This window comes from Panthera tigris, chromosome B1 (assembly GCF_018350195.1).
Source record: "Panthera tigris isolate Pti1 chromosome B1, P.tigris_Pti1_mat1.1, whole genome shotgun sequence".
Lineage (NCBI taxonomy): Eukaryota > Metazoa > Chordata > Mammalia > Carnivora > Felidae > Panthera > Panthera tigris.
In genome coordinates, this window is record NC_056663.1 from 156,278,119 (window position 1) to 156,299,225 (window position 21,107).

The 21,107-nt window shown below is 35.4% G+C and overlaps 1 long non-coding RNA gene across 2 annotated transcripts in view; it reads right to left on the bottom strand.

The window, feature by feature from the left end:
• The window catches only part of LOC122237734, an 81,438-nt gene that overhangs the window by 30,920 nt on the left and 29,411 nt on the right, over positions 1–21,107 (bottom strand). The window lies entirely within an intron of this gene.

Genomic DNA, 21,107 nt, shown 5'->3' on the forward strand with positions numbered 1-21,107 from the left:
TTTAGAGTTGCTTGTTCTAGTTTCGAGAAGAATGCTGGTGCAATTTTGATTGGGATTGCATTGAATGTGTAGATAGCTTTGGGTAGTATTGACATTTTAGCAATATTTATTCTTCCAACCCCTGAGCATGGAATATTTTTCCATTTCTTTATATCTTCTTCAATTTCCTTCATAAGCTTTCTATAGTTTTCAGCATACAGATCTTTTACATCTTGGTTAGATTTATCCCTAGGTATTTTATGCTTCTTGGTATAATTGTGAATGGGATCAGTTTCTTTATTTGTCTTTCTGTTGCTTCATGATTAGTGTATAAGAATGCAACTGATTTCTGTACATTGATTTTGTATCCTGCAACTTTACTGAATTCATGTATCAGTTCGAGCAGACTTTTGGTGGAGTCTATCAGATTTTCCATGTATAATATCATGTCATCTGCAAAAAGTGAAAGCCTGACTTCATCTTTGCCAATTTTAATGCCTTTGATTTCCTTTTGTTGTCTGATTGCTGATGCTAGCACTTCCAAAACTATGTTAAACAACAGCATTGAGAATGGACACCCCTGTTATGTTCCTGATCTCAGGGGGAAAGCTCTCAGTTTTTCCCCATTGAGGATGATGTTAGCTGTGGGCTTTTCATAAATGGCTTTTATGATCTTTAAGTATGTTCCTTCTATCCCGAATTTCTTGAGGTTTTTTTATTAAGAAAGGATGCTGAATTTTGTCAATTGCTTTTTCTGCATCGATTGACAGGATCATATGGTTCTTATCTTTTCTTTTATTAATGTGATGTATCACGTTGATTGATTTGTGAATGTTGAACAAGCCCTGCATCCCAGGAATGAATCCCACTTGATCATGGTGAATAATTCTTTTTATATGCTGTTGAATTCGATTTTCTAGTATCTTATTGAGAATTTTTGCACCCATATTCATCAGGGATATTGGCATGTAGTTCTCTTTTTTTACTGGGTCTCTGTCTGGTTTAGGAATCAAAGTAATACTGGCTTCATAGAATGAGTCTGGAAGTTTTCCTTCCCTTTCTATTTTGGAATAGCTTGAGAAGGATAGGTATTATCTCTGCTTTAAATGTCTGTTAGAACTCCCCTGGGAAGCCATCTGGTCCTGGACTCTTATTTGTTGGGAGATTTTTGATGACTGATTCAATTTCTTCGCTGGTTATGGGTCTGTTCAAGCTTTCCATTTCCTCCTGATTGAGTTTTGGAAGCGTGTGGGTGTTTAGGAATTTGTCCATTTCTTCCAGGTTGTCCAGTTTGTTGGCATATAAGTTTTCATAGTATTCCCTGATAATTGCTTGTATCTCTGAGGGATTGGTTGTAATAGTTCCATTTTCATTCATGATTGTATCTATTTGGGTCATCTCCCTTTTCTTTTTGAGAAGCCTGGCTAAAGGTTTATCAATTTTGTTTATTTTTTCAAAAAACCGACTCTTGGTTTCATTGATCTGCGCTACAGTTTTTTTAGATTCTATATTGTTTATTTCTGCTCTGATCTTTATTATTTCTCTTCTTCTGCTGGGTTTGGGGTATCTTTCCTGCTCTGCTTCTATTTCCTTTAGGTGTGCTGTTAGATTTTGTATTTAGGGTTTTTCTTCTTTCTTGAGATAGGCCTGGATTGCAATGTGTTTTCCTCTCAGGACTGCCTTCACTGCATCCCAAAGCATTTGGATTGTTGTATTTTCATTTTTGTTTGTTTCCATATATTTTTTAATTTCTTCTCTAATTGCCTGGTGACCCACTCATTCTTTAGTAGGGTGTTCTTTAACCTCCATGCTTTTGGAGTTTTTCCAGACTTTTTCCTGTGGTTGATTTCAAGCTTCATAGCATTGTGGTCCGAAAGTATGCATGGTATGATTTCAATTCTTGTATACTAATGAAGGGCTGTTTTGTGACCCAGTATGTGAACTATCTTGGAGAATGTTCCATGTGCACTCGAGAAGAAAGTATATTCTGTTGCTTTGGTATACAGAGTTCTAAATATATCTGTCAAGTCCATCTGATCCAATATATCATCCAGGGCATTTTTTCTTTATTGATCCTGTGTCTAGATGATCTATCCATTGTTTTAAGTAGGGTATTAAAGTCCCCTGCAATTACCACATTCTTGTCAATAAGGTTGCTTATGTTTGTGAGTAATTGTTTTATATATTTGGGGGCTCTCTTATTTGGTGCATAGACATTTATAATTGTTAGTTCTTCTTGATGGATAGAACCTGTAATTATTATATAATGCCCTTCTTTATCTCTTGTTACAGCCTTTAATTTAAAATATAGTTTGTCTAATATAAGTATGGCTACTCCAGCTTTCTTTTGACTTCCAGTGGCATGATAAATAGTTCTCCATCCCCTCACTTTCAATCTGAAAGTGTCCTCAGGTCTAAAATGAGTCTCTTGTTGACAACAAATATATGGGTCTTGTTTTTTTATCCATTCTGATACCCTATGTCTATTGGTTGGAGCATTTAGTCCATTTACATTCAGTGTTATTATTGAAAGATATGGGTTTAGAGTCATTGTGATGTCTGTAGGTTTCATGCTTATAGCGATGTCTCTGGTACTTTGTCTCACAGGATCCCCCTTAGGATCTCTTATAGGGCTGGTTTAGTGGTGATGAATTCCTTCAGTTTTTGTTTGTTTGGGAAGACCTTTACCTCTCCTTCTATTCTAAATTACAGATTTGCTGGATAGAGGATTCTCGGCTGCATATTTTTTTTTTCTGTTCATCACATTGAAGATTTCCTGCCATTCCTTTCTGGCCTGCCAAGTTTCAGTAGAGAGATCAGTCACGAGTCTTATCGGTCTCCCTATATATGTTAGAGCACGTTTATCCCTAGCTGCTTTCAGAATTTTCTCTTTATCCCTGTATTTTGCCAGTTTCACTATGATATGTCGTGCCGAAGATCGATTCAAGTTACGTCTGAAGGGAGTTCTCTGTGCCTCTTGGATTTCAGTGTCTTTTTCCTTCCCCAGATCTGGGAAGTTCTCAACTATTATTTCTTCAAGTACACCTTCAACACCTTTCCCTCTCTCTTCCTCCTCTGGAATATCAATTATGCATAGATTATTTCTCTTTAGTGCATCACTTAGTTCTCTAATTTTCCCTTCATTCTCCTGGATTTTTTTATATATCTTTTTCTCAGATTCTTTTTTTCCATAATTTTATCTTCTAGTTCACCTATTCTCTCCTCTGCCTCTTCAGTCTGAGCTATGGTCATCTCCATTTTTTTTTTTTTTTTTTTTTTTTTTTGCAGCTCATTAATAGTATGTTTTAGCTCCTCCTGGCTGTTCCTTAGTCCCTTGATCTCTGTAGCAATAGATTCTCTGCTGCCCTTTTACTGTTTTCAAGCCCAGCGATTAATTTTTTGAGTATTTTTCTAAATTCACCTTCTGTTATATTGTTTAAATCCTTTTGAGCAGTTTGTTAGCTTTCGTTATTTCCTGGAGGTTTTTTGAGGGGAATTCTTCTGTTTTGTCATTTTGGATAGTCCCTGGAGTGGTGTGGAACTGCAGGGCACTTCCCCTGGTCTGTCTTGAATAACTTGCGTTGGTGGGTGGGGCCGCAGCCAGACCTGATGTCTGCCCCCAGCCCACCACTGGGGCCACAGTCAGACTGGTGTGTACCTTCTCTTCCCCTCTGCTAGGGGCGGGATTCACTGTGGGGTGACATGGCCCATCTGGGCTACTTGCACACTGCCAGGCTTGTGGTGTTGGGGATCTGGCATATTAGCTGGGGTGGATCTGAAAGGTTCACAGGGCGGGAGGGGCAGGCTCAGCTTGCTTTTCCTTCAGAGATCTGCTTTGGGAGGGGCCCTGTGGCACCTGAAGGGAGTCAGACCCGCCTGAGGGATGGATCCACAGAAGCATAGCATTGGGTGTGTGGGTGGTGCAACCAAGTTCCCTGACAAGAACTGGTTCCCTGACAAGAACTGGTTCCCTTTGGGATTTTGGCTGGGGGGTGGGCGAGGGAGATGGTGTTGGCAAGCGAGATGGTGCTTTTTCCCCACCAAGCTGCACTCTGTTTTCTGGGGCTCAACAACTCTCCCTCCCGTTGTCCTCCAGCCCTCCAGTTCTCTGAGCAGAGCTGTTAACTTATAACCTTCCAGATGTTAAGTCCCCCGCTTGCTGTGAGAACACACTCCATCCGGCCCCTCAGTTTTTGCAAGCCATACTCGGGGGCTCTGCTTTGCCTGTGGGCTGACCCCTGCCCCGGCTCCCTCTCGCCAGTCCATGTAGCACGCACTGCCTCTCCGCCCTTCCTACCCTCTTCCGTTGACCTCTTGTCTATGTTTGGCTCTGGAGAATCCGTTCTGCTAGTCTTCTGGTGATTTTCTGGGTTATTTAGGCAGGTGTGGGTGGAATCTAAGTGATCCGCAGGACGTGGTGAGCCCAGCGTCCTCCTATGCCTCCATCTTCCCAGAAGCCTCCAAGCTATCTTCACTTTTAATTTTATTTTTCCTTTTTACTCTTCTGATTGGTAAATTCTGCCTTTTCTTCTGATTGTCTAATCTTTTCTTCTGATTCATCTACTCTGATGTTGAATTCTTTTAGTGTGTTTTTTGGTGCAGTTTACTGTATTCTTCAGTTCTGTGGCTTCTATGTGATACTTTCTTATTTTTTTCATCTCTTTGTTGAAGTTCTGGGTTCATCTTTTGTTCTCCCTAGTCAGTGAGCATTTTTAGGATTAGTACTTTACACCTTTTATCGGGTAAATTAATGAACTGTTTCATTAAGCTTTTTTCCTATAGTTTTATCTCGTTTTTTCAATATCGTAATGAAAGAATACCTAAAAGTATGAAAAGTAATCCATAATGGTGGTGAATTAATCTAAATTTTTAAAATACAAAATTAATTCTACTTGAATTTACTTCTATGATTGAATATATTTGACAGTATCCACATCTGATTAATATTTCCTGAATTTACCAGTATCTTCATAGGTGACACATTGTGAGCTATTTAACAATAAAGTTTTCTGCTTCTTTGAAGGTAGCATACTTTCACTTTTTATTACATCATGTTAAAAGTAGTTTTTACTTCAATTTTATGAATGGAGTAATTAGGGCACAGGAATTTTAAGGTGTCACTGATAAACTACTGAGACTCAACTGTATGACACTTTTCACCGGAAATTATATGTAAATTCAAATGAAAATTACTCTACGCAATATTATGGGTCTGCTAGTTCATAATAGTTATTGTATGGCAGCTAAAAATATCACATTCATAATACATTCACACACATTCACCTGCCAGTATGTTCATTTTCAAGTACTCTGTGCACCAGGGTAAGAGGTATGTCCTATGTCATATGCTGACGGAGCTGCTCATTTAGCAAAGGACTAAATTCTTTAATAGGAGAATTTTTATGGAAGATGAGTGCATCAAGATGTGAGTGGAGTGAATGCAAAGAGGTGGTTTTCCATCAATGCCTGATACCCAATAAAAATAGAGTTCCTTCAGAGGAAGGAAGTTTTTCTTCACTATAGATTTCAGGATAGCTGACTCTTTCTGGAGAGAAATAATAAGATTTTAAAAATTCTATAGACATTAAGACAGTGGTTTAATTGTTTTATCTAGTCCACAGATCATGCCTCTTCTAATAGTTTATTTATAAATGCAGGAGCTTTCTTTGCACTACATTCTCAGAGAATGAACTTCTGCTTAGAAAAGCAAAGGAAGGAAATTTCTCAGTGGGTAATACAAGGTTATATTCATAGATAGTATTAGCTGAGTGAAAAGCCCAGGGCCCCTATATAGACAAAATATAATGGGCAACATCCTGGAAAATCTGTATCTAAGGCAGCCTCCAGTTCCACCCTCCAGTTCCAACATGTTGCTTTTGAAAGGCAGATAGGAAAGGACCTAAATGAGGGAGTGTCTCTACCCAGATGTGTTTCTTAACAGGTGAAAATCTGTCACTCATGGTCATCAGACTTCTGAGTCACTTAGGATTCATTTATTTTCAAGAAACAGGTACCTGACTTAAGGCATACTAAATAATAGAAATTTACATTTTCATGTAATAAGTAGTCCACATCTGGCAAGTTCCAGAGCCGATGAAACAGTTGAGTAAATTAGGCCTCCATGTTCGTTTTTCTGATATATTCTTAGATTATTTCTTTTTGTTATCAAAAGTCTGAAGTACCCTCTGAACATGATTTCTTTATTACAGTGACCTAATTAGAGAGCAAGGACTATTTATCCTAGTCTATCTGTTTTACTTGGAGGAAAATGTTTCCTGCAAGCCCCCTACCCTAGTTCCATTTATAATTCAAATGCCAGAGGTGTCATATGTTCAGTCTTAAGCCAATTACTTGCAAGTTGGGATGGGATTCCATTATCGACATACATCAAATATTATTCATTCCCTGGACAGGGAACATTTTACTACATACAAATGAAAAAAGAGATAAGGAAGAAGTGCACATTTGTTTATGGGTAGCTAATCAACATGATCTCGTCCATCATTTTATTTATCCTTGGCTGTCTTCCTTTGTGCTTTGGGAGTAAGAAAACTTATTTCATGGGGTTCCATGCATTGTTTCATTACATACCATTTGAGTTTGTGCACTGGATGCTACAAATATAAACATTGCTATGAAACAGGTCTTAGTAGAAGATTTATTTTACTCAGTCTGAAAGGCAAGATTTGAAAACAGCAACTAAAGGTTCCTCATATGAGGGGTCTGAATAGATATTGTCCATGCAAGGTTCAGGTGAAAAAGAATAATAAGTGCCCAAGGAAGAGAAGCAAAATTATAAAGGACACAATAATTAGCAGCCAATTTCGCCAAGAGGAACCATGAGTAGGTTCATGTTTCTGAAAAGTGTAGCTCAAGGCTAATGGTTGCTGAATATGAGGCGGGTATATTGCCTTTCTTCAAATTGGCATTATAGAATTATAAATCAATGAATTGTTATGAATTGAATGTTTGTATCCCACCCAAATTTCTGTGTTAAAAACCTAACCCTCAATGTGATGTATTTGGAAATGAAATCTTTGGGGATAATTATATTTAGGTGAAGTCCTGAGGGTCAAGCCGTCATGATGAGATTAGTGCCCTTATAAGGAAAGATCAGAGCTTTCACCCTCCACCCTCTCCCAGTCTCCCCTACTCTCTCCCTATCATGTGAGGAAACTTCAAGAAGACTGTCACCTATAAGTCAGGAAAAGAACGCTTACCAGGAACCAATGAACCAGGACCTTGACCTTGGACTTCCCCACTTCCAGAACCATGAGAAAGATATTTCTATCATTTTAGCCACTCAGCCTATGGTATTTTGATATAACAGCTGGATCTAAGACATTAATATACAAAACATTGGAATAATTCAATAACCCACATAAACTTGGAGAAATCAATGATTCAATCTCAGATCAGACTCATAGACAAGAAGCACAGCACAGAAGTCAATTAGCATCAATCTCAGAACAGAGTCATAGACAAGAAGCAGAGCACAGAAGTCAATTAGCATCAACAAATGTCATAAGGACAGAAGAATGATGGGAATCTAAACGTTTATTATGAACAGGAAAACAAGCTGCTTATGTGAAAGTCTAAGAACCATATCACAGTAAAGAACTGAGATCACTACACTTAAATAAGATTCCAGAGAAAGAGACAGAAACCATGCCGGCCTCCTGGAAATTACAGCAATGATGAATAAAGGGGCACTTGTACTTCTGGTAGATGTTATGGTGTGTTGGTTGTGGAGGGGAAGTCACTGCTAAGACATCTGCAAGGTTGTTATTGGTCTCAAGGGGCAGCTGAATTTTAGAGAAGTCAAATGAAGGATAGGTTCTGAGAAGTAATGAAGATTTGAGAGCATTTGCTATGGAGTCAGATTAGAAGCCAGTCTAGGAAGAATATGGCCTTCTCTTTGAGAATTTTCTTAGGTAGTTATGCTCTAGATGAGGATAATCTTAGTGGAAGCTCTTAGATTCTATAACCTCCTTAATTCCAGATAACTGTGAAGTGTTGTATACTAGCAAGAAAGAGGCTCTTACACAGAGAACAAATGAAGTTCTGCTGGCCACTTTTAATTCAAACATTTGGTATTTCTAATCTACTAAATGGGAATAAAATATATTTATGGTTACTAAAATGTTTTTAAATATTACCTTTTTTAACATTTTCTTTAAAATATGTAGAATAACCCAAATCCCCATCCCCGTTACAGAACTATAGAATTAATTTGAAGCACTTACTACAGATTTATGTGGTAGCATTTGGACAACATGTGTACTTCCTTAAATCCAGATTGAGTGGTATATGAATTGTATAAAGGTAAATTGAGGCACATTAAAATGTTTGAAGAGCTTGTTTGCACATATATGATTCCAACTGAATAGAGCCAAATGAGGGGGAGTTAGGACCACCCCAGAATGAGGAGCTAAGGGAGAGGTTTTTAAAAGAAGATGAGGAAGCAAAGCATGAAACTTATTTGATTGATTATAATTTAAGTATTTGGGAAACACCAAGTGGATGTTTGTTACTGGTTTTTGTTAAATTTCACATTTGGATTCAAATGCATTGACTCTAGCTCAGGTTTTGGGTTGCTTATCTAAGTCACCAAGATATTAGACTCACCTCAGTCCAATGGCCTCTTTGTATAATTACTTTAACAATACAATGCTATAAGTAACAAAGATAGAAATTTTGCAATTTGTTTGCAAAATATTTGCAATTATAATTTGAGGATTCTATTATTCAATTCATTTTATATGAAGGATAAATATTACAGGGGCATCTGGGTGGCTCAGTCAGTTGAGTGTCTGACTTGATTTTGGCTCAGGTCATGATCTCATGGTTGTGGAATGGAACCCAGCATTGGGCTCTGCACTAAGCATGGAGCCTGCTTGGGGTCCTCTCTCTCCTTCTCCCTCTCTCCCCCTCCCTTATTCATGCTCCTCTCTCAAATAATAAATAAATAAACTTAAAAAATAAATAAAGGGTAAATATTAAAAAACTTTCAAGAACTTTACAATCCATATATTTACTCAAATGTAGACTGTATGTCAATGCAAATGTTTATTTGTATTGTGTCAGTTATACATTTTACTCAGACACACTTGATATTTACTTGGTACTCTACTTTTTTTTTAACTTTACCCATTTTTTTTGAAAATGTATTGCTTCATTCAATCCTTGATGTAAAATTACATTTAAAAAATAATGGCATAAATACATTAAGTACTGAAGACAACATTTTTAGAGTAGGCAATCACTTTATAAAGTATTTTTTAATATTTTAAACAGATTTTATTTTTTTCAAGCAGTTTTAGGATCACCACACGATTGAGAAGAAGGTGCTGAAATATCCTATGTAGCCCCTTGTTCCCACTCATTCATGGCCTCCCCTATAGTCAGTGACCGCCACCGAGGAGTACCATTGTTACCATCGATAAACCTACATTGATACATCATTATCACCCCAAATCCATAGTTTACATTAAGGTTCACTACTGATGTTGTTATATTCCTTGGGTTTGGACAAATGTATAAGCACATGTATTCACCATTATATTATCATACAGAGTGGTTCCACTGCCCTAAAACCCTCTTAACATTTTTTTTTTTACAAGACAAGCTTATGTATTCTGTTCTTATTAGTGTAATTCCAACTTACTGTATATTTGCTCTCTGAAAACAAAACAATTTAGAAAACTACCATGTCCTTCCACAGTGGGTAAAGACTGATATGGAAATGTTAGGGTTTGGAACGAATGGTCAAGAAAATATTCTTGAGACATTTTCAGTGCAAAAAGGTGGTTTTATTAAAGCATGGGGAGGGGACCCATGGGCAGAAAAAGCTGTAGTGGGGTTGTGACAGGTGACTGATTACATACTTTCAAATTGGGAGGTGGTTAGGGATATTATAAGTCTCTAAGGCATTTTAGAAGCAAGGTTGCCAGGACCTTGAGGGGGCTAGCTATTGTTAGGAAAGGTCATTTATTACTGTTTAGAAAAGCCTTGTTGTGAGACCCTTCACATGTATGTCAGGGGGCCATATGCTTGGAGGATGATTGCTAACATGTATCTTTGGGGTTAGAAATATAAGAAGTTTCCAAAGGAATTTTGACATGGTAAAATAGACTTACAGGATCCTGGAGGTCGGGATAATGTTAAGCTAAGATTGCCTTTTGCCTTGAACAAAGTATTAACATCGAGGCAGCTGAGTTCCTAGAGGAAGGTCACTCTGCCTGTTTCAAGGACTCGTCAATGGGTTGTAGGTAGTAAGAAAATTGAATGTTTCCTTTTGCCTTTGTTTCCTACAATAAGAAGAATTCAGAAGACTTTGTTTTCTATCTCACCCTCTTTGAAAGTCTTTCTTCCCCAACCTGAGCAGTTAACTCTAGAAGAAGGAACAGATGGTAGCAGGGGCATAAACAGGATATAACTGATTTGCATTGGACTGCATCTGGGCACATCACACCTTTGACCCTATCTTAGAGAACAGGAGAAAGGAGTTCCAGAAAACATTTTCTCTCTCTTGTTTCCTGTCACAGCATTATTAATCATCTTTCAAATCCTATAAATTAACTTCAGCTGGTCTTAAAAAATAGTCTTTATCTTGTAACTTAGACCCTGTAAATGTCTCTAGATCAAAATCATGCTCATTATCACTGTATAAAAGTATAAAGTCTGGGTCTTTCCTCTGAAGACCCTTTTCCCTTGTCAAGGTGATAGGTGACCTGATTTATTAAAGTAAGGTCTTTAGGATAAAGGCTTCTGACTTTCTTCATTGCTTTAAGTCCTGATTTAATAGATGTCAACCTTTAAAAAATCAGTTTTATGGCTCTATAAAATTATATAAGTTAGAGATATATCTGGTAACCATATTACAGCTGGTGAAAGTGACTTAAAAATTAGATATATTTTTGAAATGCAGAATAAATATTTAATTATTAGTATAAACAGTTCTCTCTGTCAACTTAGGTTATATCAAAAGAAGTTTCTCGTTCTCTATATAAATTAAAATTTGTAACACATAAAATGTATTTTCCCAAAAAAATGGACATATATTTTTTTTTCTTTAAGAAATGGAAACAATATAATTTTGCATCAGGTTTTAAGACTACCAGCTAATGGATCACAAAGATTCAAAATATTTGTTAAAAATTAAATTTTAAAACTTTATCGTATTTTCAGGTTTTCTTCCAATACTCAATGTTGAAAGCTATATAATGTCAATTGAATGATCCCTAAGAATGGAGGAATAAACAGATTTTCTGACAGGATTTGCAGTTGTCTTTTGCAGGAATTACACAAGATGGAAATCTCTTGAACTCTGTTTTTTTACTATGTTTTATAGAAGTGTTTGCAATAAAAGAGGTAGCATTCTGTTGAAGAAAACATCAGCATCAAGCTCTTTACTCACAACACTGTTCGTTCATTTGTTTTTGCTAGTGTAGTGGCTTCCTAAGTAAACATTTGGTTCTACTGTCTCTCTTCAGACTTCCAGTGTATTTATTATGTATATAAGCTTCCTGCAGAGTGTTTCTGAACACTGCATAAGGAAAATATGAAATCTTTATTATTATAATACTTCCTACACTTTGACTTTTAAACAGGATTTGATTACTAAGCTATTATATGCATCCACCACTAGTTTGCCTCCCGCAAAACTAACAGACAGATTTTCAAGATAGAATCCAGAATTGTTTTCTTATAGCTGAAATAAACAACCTTCGAATTCCCAGTTAAATGAACTGTTATGTCAGAAAAGATAAATGGTTGGGAAATGTATAAACAAATCTGTTAATCTAACATAAACTATAATTAAGGACTAAATCCCAAGTAATGGGCTACATGGTCTTTCTTATAGTCCGTTACTTTCTCTGTGATTCCACAGAACTGGGCTTGCTTCTTTTTCACTATCGTGATTGTCTATTTGCCTGCCAGCCTTATCAGATAGACTAGTCTCTCTAGTTCTAGAGCTTTGTCTTATTCTTTGTAGCTCTCCCAGTGCTGACATAATGAATGACTTAATGAATAAAGATGTGAACACGTGAGTAAATAAGATAGAATCAGTAAGAAAAATTTGAAATCTAATTGGCATAGATAAGTAGTCAAGTATACAATAATGTATTTGTAGTGATAATTTTTCACAAAGATTTCATACATAGTAAAATGTGTGCATGTTTGCTATTTAATACTAAATTGTGTGATGTGAAAGGAACTAATATTTACTGAATACCTTGTTAGGTTTCTTAGTTGGAAAGTATATAGATCTAATTAGTCAACTTAAAAGCAGGAGGAGAGAAGAGGGAAAGGGAGTTTGTGAACTATAAGGATACTATTAATCACATTTTATTAATCAGATGTTGAATTTTAACCATAAAAAACTATCCAGCTTGTGCATTCAATCAATCTGGAAATCAGCTTCTTGCCGTACTTGCTTTGGAATTTTTAAAAAAGTAATTTCTACTATTTCACGTAACAGGATCAGAAGGCAGCCTGCCCTCTGTCTTATCGCTTTCTTTCAAATAATTTGAAACCTGAATTTGTACTTCCTTCTCTTTAAAGTGTCCTGAGGTAGAAACAGATTCATTCTTAAAATTAGCCCCTAGCTGGTTTCTAAAATTAAGCTCTATTTAGTAAACTCCATAATTCTTATAAAGAAGAATAAGGCAACCTTCCTGCACCCATCATGTAAAATATTCTCATGGGTTTATAATCTGCCATTAAAGGGTTACATTAGAGGATTGCATACTCAGGGGGTGGGGGTCAGTAGATAGATGCTAGAAAACTTCTGTTACCAAATTTTTGATCCCTCTAGTTCTTCATGGAATAACGAATAGTAACTGTTAAAGCATATTGAACATAATCCAAGGATAATTTTATTTTTAAACAGATCATTCTTAATAGAGTGATGCAATGTACCAATTATATACTAATGGGCTTTGATGCTAGACCAATTAATTTAAAATTCTGCCTTTGCTACTGGTGTAGTATTTGTGAGCAAATTGCTTTGATTTCTCTAAAGTAATCTCAATTTATCTATAAGGTAAGGAATGCTATATGTAACTCATAAAGTTGTCATGAGGGTTATTTGAGAAAAAAGTATATAATAAGATGCCTACCACAGTGCCTAGCTCAGCATAAATGTCTTATGAGTTGTGTACTTGTACATACCCACATAAATGTCTAGAGATGTTAAACCATTGGCCCTAATCATGTAGCTGATATGTTAAGCTTTTAGCCCATGTCAGATAATAAAGTCTTCTGCCTCCATAGGCTGTTTTTTTCACTACTTTCCACAGGCTTCTCTAACCTATGAATTTGAAAAATGATAAACTTGAGAATGGCATTTAGGCCAGTTCTTTTTTTGTGAAACAAAAATTTTTCTAGCCATTTTATATTATTACAGGTTTATAAGAATGATAACTTTTATCTTAAAAAATAATAAGGGAGGGGTGCCTGGGTTGTTCAGTAAGTTTAGCATCCAACTTCAGCTTAGGTCATGATCTCATGGTTTATGAGTTCAAGCCCCACATTGGGCTCTCTACTGTTAGCACAGAGCCCACTTCAGATCCTCTGTCCCCCTTTCTCTCTGCCCTTCCCCTGCTCACTCTCTTTCTCTCTCAAAAATAAATAAACATTAAAAATAATAAAAAATAAAAAACAATGAAGGAAATTTCTCAGCAGATTACATGTTCTAGTAGATTTTTTTTGTATTTTCTAGTACTTGAGTTTTATTTTTCAGATTCTTAAATTATTACTATTGACCAAGTAGGAAGGTAATTATCAAATGCAATTGTGTCTTCTTAGAAGGAACACTTTATTTTTTAATTTTTTTTAAATCTTATTTATTATTGAGAGAGAGAGAGAGACAGAGCATGAGTGGGAGAGGGTAAGAGAGAGAGGGAGACACAGAATCTGAAGCAGGCTCCAGGCTGTCAGAACACAGCCTGATGCGGGGCTCAAACTCACAGAGGAGATCATGACCTGAGCCAAAGTCGGATGCTTAACTGACTGAGCCACCCAGGCACCCCTGGAAGGAACATTTTAAAATGCTCCCTTTAAAGAATAAGTGCAATTGTAAACTCTCAGAGGACTTAATTCTTTGTCTCTGTTACTTCTATTTGATAGGGGAGGAAAGGTTAAGTTTTTATTTCCTCTTGTTAGAGAATTTTGTTCAGTGTTTCTGGGAAAGAAATGTGGTTGGAGTTTGGGATAGAAGAAGGGTATAGAAGCTATGCCAAGTTCCCAGATTATAAACACCACTAGGAACAAAAGTAAGAGGAAAGGAAGCATCTTATTGCTTTTTACTCAATTCAATGTTTCTATAATGAAATAAAATAATAAATAACTTGTATTTTCCATTCCAGATTGTAATTCTGAATAGATACAGAATTAAACTTCTGCTAACCAGAGTTCAGACGTATAGTTAAATAGGTATTTTTTCTTATCGTTTAATATTAGGAAAATTGGCTGCTAATAAATTTGAAGAATCAAAAGATTCAGTTACCATATCAACAATGAGAAAATAAAAAGGTAATACAGCCCACATATTATTAGGAGACAGAAATTACTTCTGTATGCAGTGTAACTTGGTCCAACTGATCTCATTTACTGAAGCAATAGTTAGCTTAATTTACTTTAGGTTAGATAAAAGACTTCGATGGTAAAAATACAGAGAATGGAATTGTAATCTATTATCAAAGGACTTCTAAAAACATTATGTTGGGCAATCAAGGACTTTTTATTTCATCTTTAACATTTATACTATGTATATAATTATGAATAGATACATTTCAACAAAAGAATAAAAACAAGATGAAAGGATAAAAACCTTAACTAGAATTATTTTTGAACTAATAATTTTCAATAAATGACTTATAGTTGGGATCACTGGGGTATAATAAGGCCACATATCTTTTAATGTATCAATGTTACTGAAAATCTGATAAACAGCCTCAAAGATTGCAAATTCCTGACTAATTTTAATATTTTGTTGATAAAACTTACTGTCTTTATTATTATTACTGTATGTATTCCTTTCTAATTCCATGTATTTACATAATACTTGCTTTTTACTCCAGAGAATACATAAAACTTCTGTAGTCTATGTCTGAACATGATTATTCATCTTACAGACATGTTGATTCTATCAATTTCCTAAGTGCTTGAAAGTGCTTGAAAGATCATTAAGTAGAAAGCAAGCTTGATGTATGGGACCATGAGAATAACTGGTTTTACATGAAGGTCATTTTGCTTCACAGGCTACACCTTACCCCTTATTTTATCAAAGAATTTATTAAAGATTAAATTCATTGAGATTTACCCCTGTGAGCATGAAGCCCAGGGATATGGGCAGTCTGAACATGGCATACACTGACCTTCTCTCTGAAACTTCACATTTACCCTAAGATCGAAAATAATATTTGTATTATTATGTAAGTAATAGTTAACAGTGGATACATGAATGAGATTTTTAATGAAATACATACATAGATAAAATATTTAGATGCTAAATAGGATTTATATAAAATCTTGCCCCAGACTATGGGAGATAGGTATTTCTTTCCTCTGTACTTCACAATATATTTATCTAAATTTTTGAGAATCCCAGATGAAGCATAGTTAATAACATTGTTCACTTTTGCATAACCCTCTAAAAGGAGTATACATCTCTAACCCCCTTCCCACCTGTGCTACACTGGAGAGATGGGCTCTGGTAATTATATAAAGGGGACTAAAGAAAATGAATTATTTATACATGAAAATGTTTTTCCCAGAAAAGGTAAGTCACTTAAGTTGTCTCTAAAATTCTTTTGAATTTTTCCAAGTTTAGATGTTGCAATATCAGTCTTTCTCGATTTATTTTATTCTAATATTGAAATATATTTATTTAATTAATATGAAAAAAAACTATTAAAATATTTTTCTCTTAAGGCTGAGATAAAACAAAACCCAATGATAGAATTTCAAAATTACTATTTGAGCTTGTACTGTTTAATTTGTTTATTCCTACAAAATAATGAAGAAATCAAATATCTTTTTAATTTGGGAGATTTACTTATGTAACAAAAATCTTGAAGCTTTTTGCCTGCATTTTTTATGTTGACAAATAATTGTCAACTGATTTTAAATAGATTGCAAACAAAATTTAGAGTACTCACACAAAAAAAATATATGACATTGTAGCAGAGTTAGGGTAATTTGCAAAGTAGTTCTTCAAAGGTGCAAACATTTCCAAAATCTACCTGATAAGTTAGCAGAGAAAAACATATTCTAGCATGCAGAAATTTATATTTTTATCTCAACATTTTATATAACATACATTGTATTTATAAAATATTTTTAAATTTTGACATTTGGAGGGGAGCGCCTGGGTGGCTCAGGTGGTTGAACATCTGGTTGTTGATTTTGGTTCAGGTCATGATCTCAGGATTTGTGAGATCCAGCCCCTACACCAGACCCAGCGCTGGCAGTGTAGAGACTACTTGGGATTCTCTCTCTGTCCCTCCTCTGTTTGTGCACACACGTACTCTCTATCTTTCTCAAGATAAATAAGTATTTTTTGACAATTTTTATTTCTTTAATATTATAGCTTACTTAGATGCAATTTTTATTACATGTGCCCAGTAAATAATTACAAACAGATTTCTACTCCACAGTTTACTAAGCAATATGTTTACTGAGATGGTATGTTGTAGCAAAATTTGTATTTGTGTTGCATTGCACCAACAATTTGTTTTGAACTTTGAATTTTCCAGTTGAATTTATATTAATAATTCCAATAATTTCAGATATCTCATGTTAACCAGAGGCTTTATGTTCCAAGGACTTACTAACTAATGCTATGAATTGGCTGAAAACTTAAATCCTCATTAGAATTATTTCAGCTGATATTCTATACAGAGACTATAATGTTAATGATATAAATATTCTTTGTACACTTCTGTTGCAATGAAGCCAACCAATTAACATCTATCACCTCACTTGCAATCGTGCACAAATAAATGAGCAGGATTATTTCAGAAGAATTATTGAAGTGAAAAATGTTTCTTGTAGAGATACATATGAATTTAACTTCTACAATTGTACTTATTAAGTCATCATGTTTGAACATACTGTTAAATAACTGATTGGATGAAGCCCACCTACTTTATGGAGGATAGTCTGCTTTACTCAAATTCTACTGATTGAAATAATAATCTCATCCAAAAAGTACCTTAGAGCAGCATTCAGACCAGTGTTTGACATAATATCCAGGCACCTGGACCTAACCAATTTGATATATAAAATTAACTATCAAAAGGCTGGTGAATGAAGTAGGACTGATGCAACAAATATATATTTCCATAAAGCACAATATATCCTTTTTTTCATATGACTGCCTCCTGCAACCAGGAAAGTAGTTTTTACTTGAGGAAATGGGAGGCATGGGTCTTATTCCATTGTTTTGAGCAAGCATGACAAATCTTGAGGGCCAAATCTCATCAGCCACTTCTTTTGTAAATAAAGTTTTATCGGAACACAGCCATACCCATTAATTTAAGCATTGTCTACAGCTGTTTTCATACTACAAAGGCTGATTCCAGTAGTCATCACAGAGACTGTACTACCCAAAGCCTAAAACATTCACTTTTTTAAATTTATAGATACTGTCTGCCAATATGTGGTCTAGAGTCAGAACTTCTATGTATTATCTTAACTGCTTAGAATTTAAAAATGCAAAACAGATAAGGTCCAGTAAGGAGAAATAAAGCCAGATGATTTGAAGATTTTTTTTTTTTGTCATTCATTTACTCTGTCAAACAGTAAGAAATTACTTCAGTTGGTGCTAGAGCTGTACCCTCAGTAATTTGGAGGTAATTATAATGCGTGCTTGAATAAAATAGTCATGAGAATGTCTTATTACCTTTAGAAATTATAGCCGAGGTTTTCAGGGGACTACTTTTGTATTTGAGATGTTACCATTCATTGCAAGAGCTTTACTAAATATTAAAAAAGCCATAGTTACAGCTCTCAAGACTTGTAAAATATATCCTTGGAACAAACTACTGAATTATGCAAACTACGTGGGTTTTAAAGTGTGACCAGATAGGCTGTTAGGAAATTAACTCTCGACGAGTTTTCCAGTTGGAGGCAACTTATGATTTTTAATCGCCAACTCACCACATCCCACTGTATTTCACATAGAGAATAATGCATTGAATAATTTTGGCTTCAAAGGCTAATGTGGTCATGAAAATTCAGTGTTTGTAGCCACTCAAACTAATTGTTCCATTGAAAATATAATGAAGAAGACATAAAGGAATTTCATAGATTTTTCAAAGTGCTGGAGCAATAAATGATCCCTCATGGTTCCTCTTTGAAACATTATTTTCTGTGCTTCACAGCTCTTACTAACAGAATGAGAAATATTCGGGATGTATTTATGCATCAAAGGGATATGGACATTCCTGGCCAAGGCACAGATGGTGAGAATTAAAGTTCATTCCCAGGGACTAGATTCAATGTATGAATACAGAGAAGCTAATAAATGATTGAAAAAAGAGAAGTTCACTGTAGAGTGTGAAAGCTTTCTAAGAAACATGTGAAACTATTATAATACTACTAGGTGATTGTCCAAATGTGGTTTCATAGATTTCTTTAAGGAAGTGTTTAAGGTGTACAATTTTTAAGGTATTTTTAAGGTATACAATTGTTAGGGTGATGTTGGTGCCATTTGGAAAGTAATAGACAAAATGCTTATGCCAATGTGGATCAGGAAAACATGGAATTGCTTACATTAAAATAAAAGGTTTGTTACATCTGGTATGTTAGCTAAACTGTTGTTATTGACGACAAATATTAACACGCTCCATTAAATCAACCCCATTCAATTAGAAACATCTAGTCTGTGTGTGGATCATTAGCATTTTGGTGGCCATATTTAGGCTAAGGCATGATTTTTAAAAATTTTGTCTGTTTTCTGATTAATGCCAAAAGTAATTTGCTAATTCTTACATGAAATAATGTATCACTTACGGTCTATTTTTAAAATGCCTTTATAAGCATATGTTACCTGCCAAATAGGTATTTGGGGCACTGGTTTCGCAAAAACAGAATAATACTTGGAATAGAGTTCTAGGGTGGTCTCCAGGAATAAGGCAATTAAATAAGTCTCCCACTTAATGTGCTCAGACCTCCAAATATTTAGGATACCACTGCCATGATAAAGTTATGTTAGATAAGGCAAGCAAAAAATAATCAGACATATTTAGAGAAGGGAGGAAAGTCAATTTAAAAAATAGGACAGAGGGGTGCTTGGGTGGCACCCAATCTATAGGTAGAAACTACCTATAGATTATCTGTGGCTGTGTTATTGTCATCAACACAACCTAAATTAAGTTAACAACTAAGGGGGTACCTGGGTGACTCAGTCAGTTAAGCGTTCGACTCTTGATTTTGGCTCAGGTCATGATCTCATGGTTCATGGGTTCAAGCCTCACATCAGGCTCAGTGTTGACAGCATGGAACCTGCTTGGGATTCTCTCTCTCCCTCTCTCTCTCTCTGCCCTTCCCCTGCTCACGCACACACTCTCTCTCAAAATAAATAAATAAACATTAACAAAAAAATAACAACTAAGATGTAAAGTCATCACTTAAAACTTAAAAAAATTTTAATGTTTATTTATTTTTGAAAGAGACAGAGACAGAGTGTGAGTGGGTTGGGGGCAGAGAGAGAGAGGGAGACACAGAATCTGAAGCAGGCTCCAGGCTCCGAGGTGTCAGCACAGAGCCTGATGCAGCCCATCGTGGGCCTCGAACTCCTGAACTGCAAGATCATGACCTGAGCCGAAGTCGATGCTTAACCCACAGAGCTACCCAGGCACCCCCATCACTTAAAACTAAATATTCATTGCATACTGTCATTCAAAAGTGCAGATACACCCTTACTATGGATAATGTCATTTCACTCATGGCATTTGTTTATATTGCAGGATATCAAATAATTGCAAGTATAATAAAATTTTCTGTGTTCATTCCCTATATTTTCAATATACTTTTTTAAATAAGTTTTTATATTTATTGAAATGTAATTTTAATAGTAAAAAATTGGGGTTTATAATTTGAGTATATTTTTTCAAATTTCATTTTCTAGTTCTTGGTTTGGTGTGTGTGTGTGTGTGTGTGTGTGTGTGTGTGTGTGTGTGCGTGCATGCATGTGTGTGTGTGTGTGTTACAGAAGAATCAATCCATGACAGATTGGTTGAGAAAATCTGGTTCTTTTTTCATGGATTGTTTGCATATCAATATCCTAGACTTTAAGGACACAATTTTTTTAAGGTATATGTAGGCTATTTCTTTAAAAAGTCATATCCAGATATAACCCTCTAACAGGGCTCACTCAAGGACTGAAATAAGATTGAGGTGTTAATAGGGGCCATTCATAGATTTTGTTGTGAAAAGCAGGTAAGAATGGAGTTATGAGTTATATTTGACATTATTACAAATAAGTCCAAAGGAAAATAACTAAAGATTAATGAAAAGCTAGAAAAAAACATATCTTAAAATATGCTCAAAAGTTATTTTCAATAAAATATAAAAGGGTATCTAAAACACTGACTTGCACGGGAAGTTCTGTGTTGAGCTCCCTCTTAAGAGGCCATGTACAGCATTTGCAAAAGAGATTCATAGCTATGCCTAAATACCAAAAGAGGCATAACAATATAAATCCAGAATATTCATTTACCTTTACTGGGCTATTGGCGAAAGGAGTGAAAATATCAGTAAATTTGAAGATTACTAAAACACTGGCTCTTTGGGGATGAAAGTTGTTGCAAAATTCTTGGTGATTCTTACCACCATGAGGCCCACATACCCCTTGCAGAATAGACAACAAAGCAAGAAAAGAAGCAGTGATACAGTTTTTAGACATTAATGATAAGTATTTCTTCGAATGCCCTGAAAATGTGAGTCTTCATTGTTGAGTCATTTTAACAGAGAAAATAGGCGGTCTCAGAGGACATCGCAAAATTTACCAAGCAGGAGTCACGATGACATCCCAATAAGACTGGAGGTCAGAGATTAGAGCTACAGTTTGCACTCTATGATAAGGATTAATAGCTGATGTGAACTTTAGAAGTGAA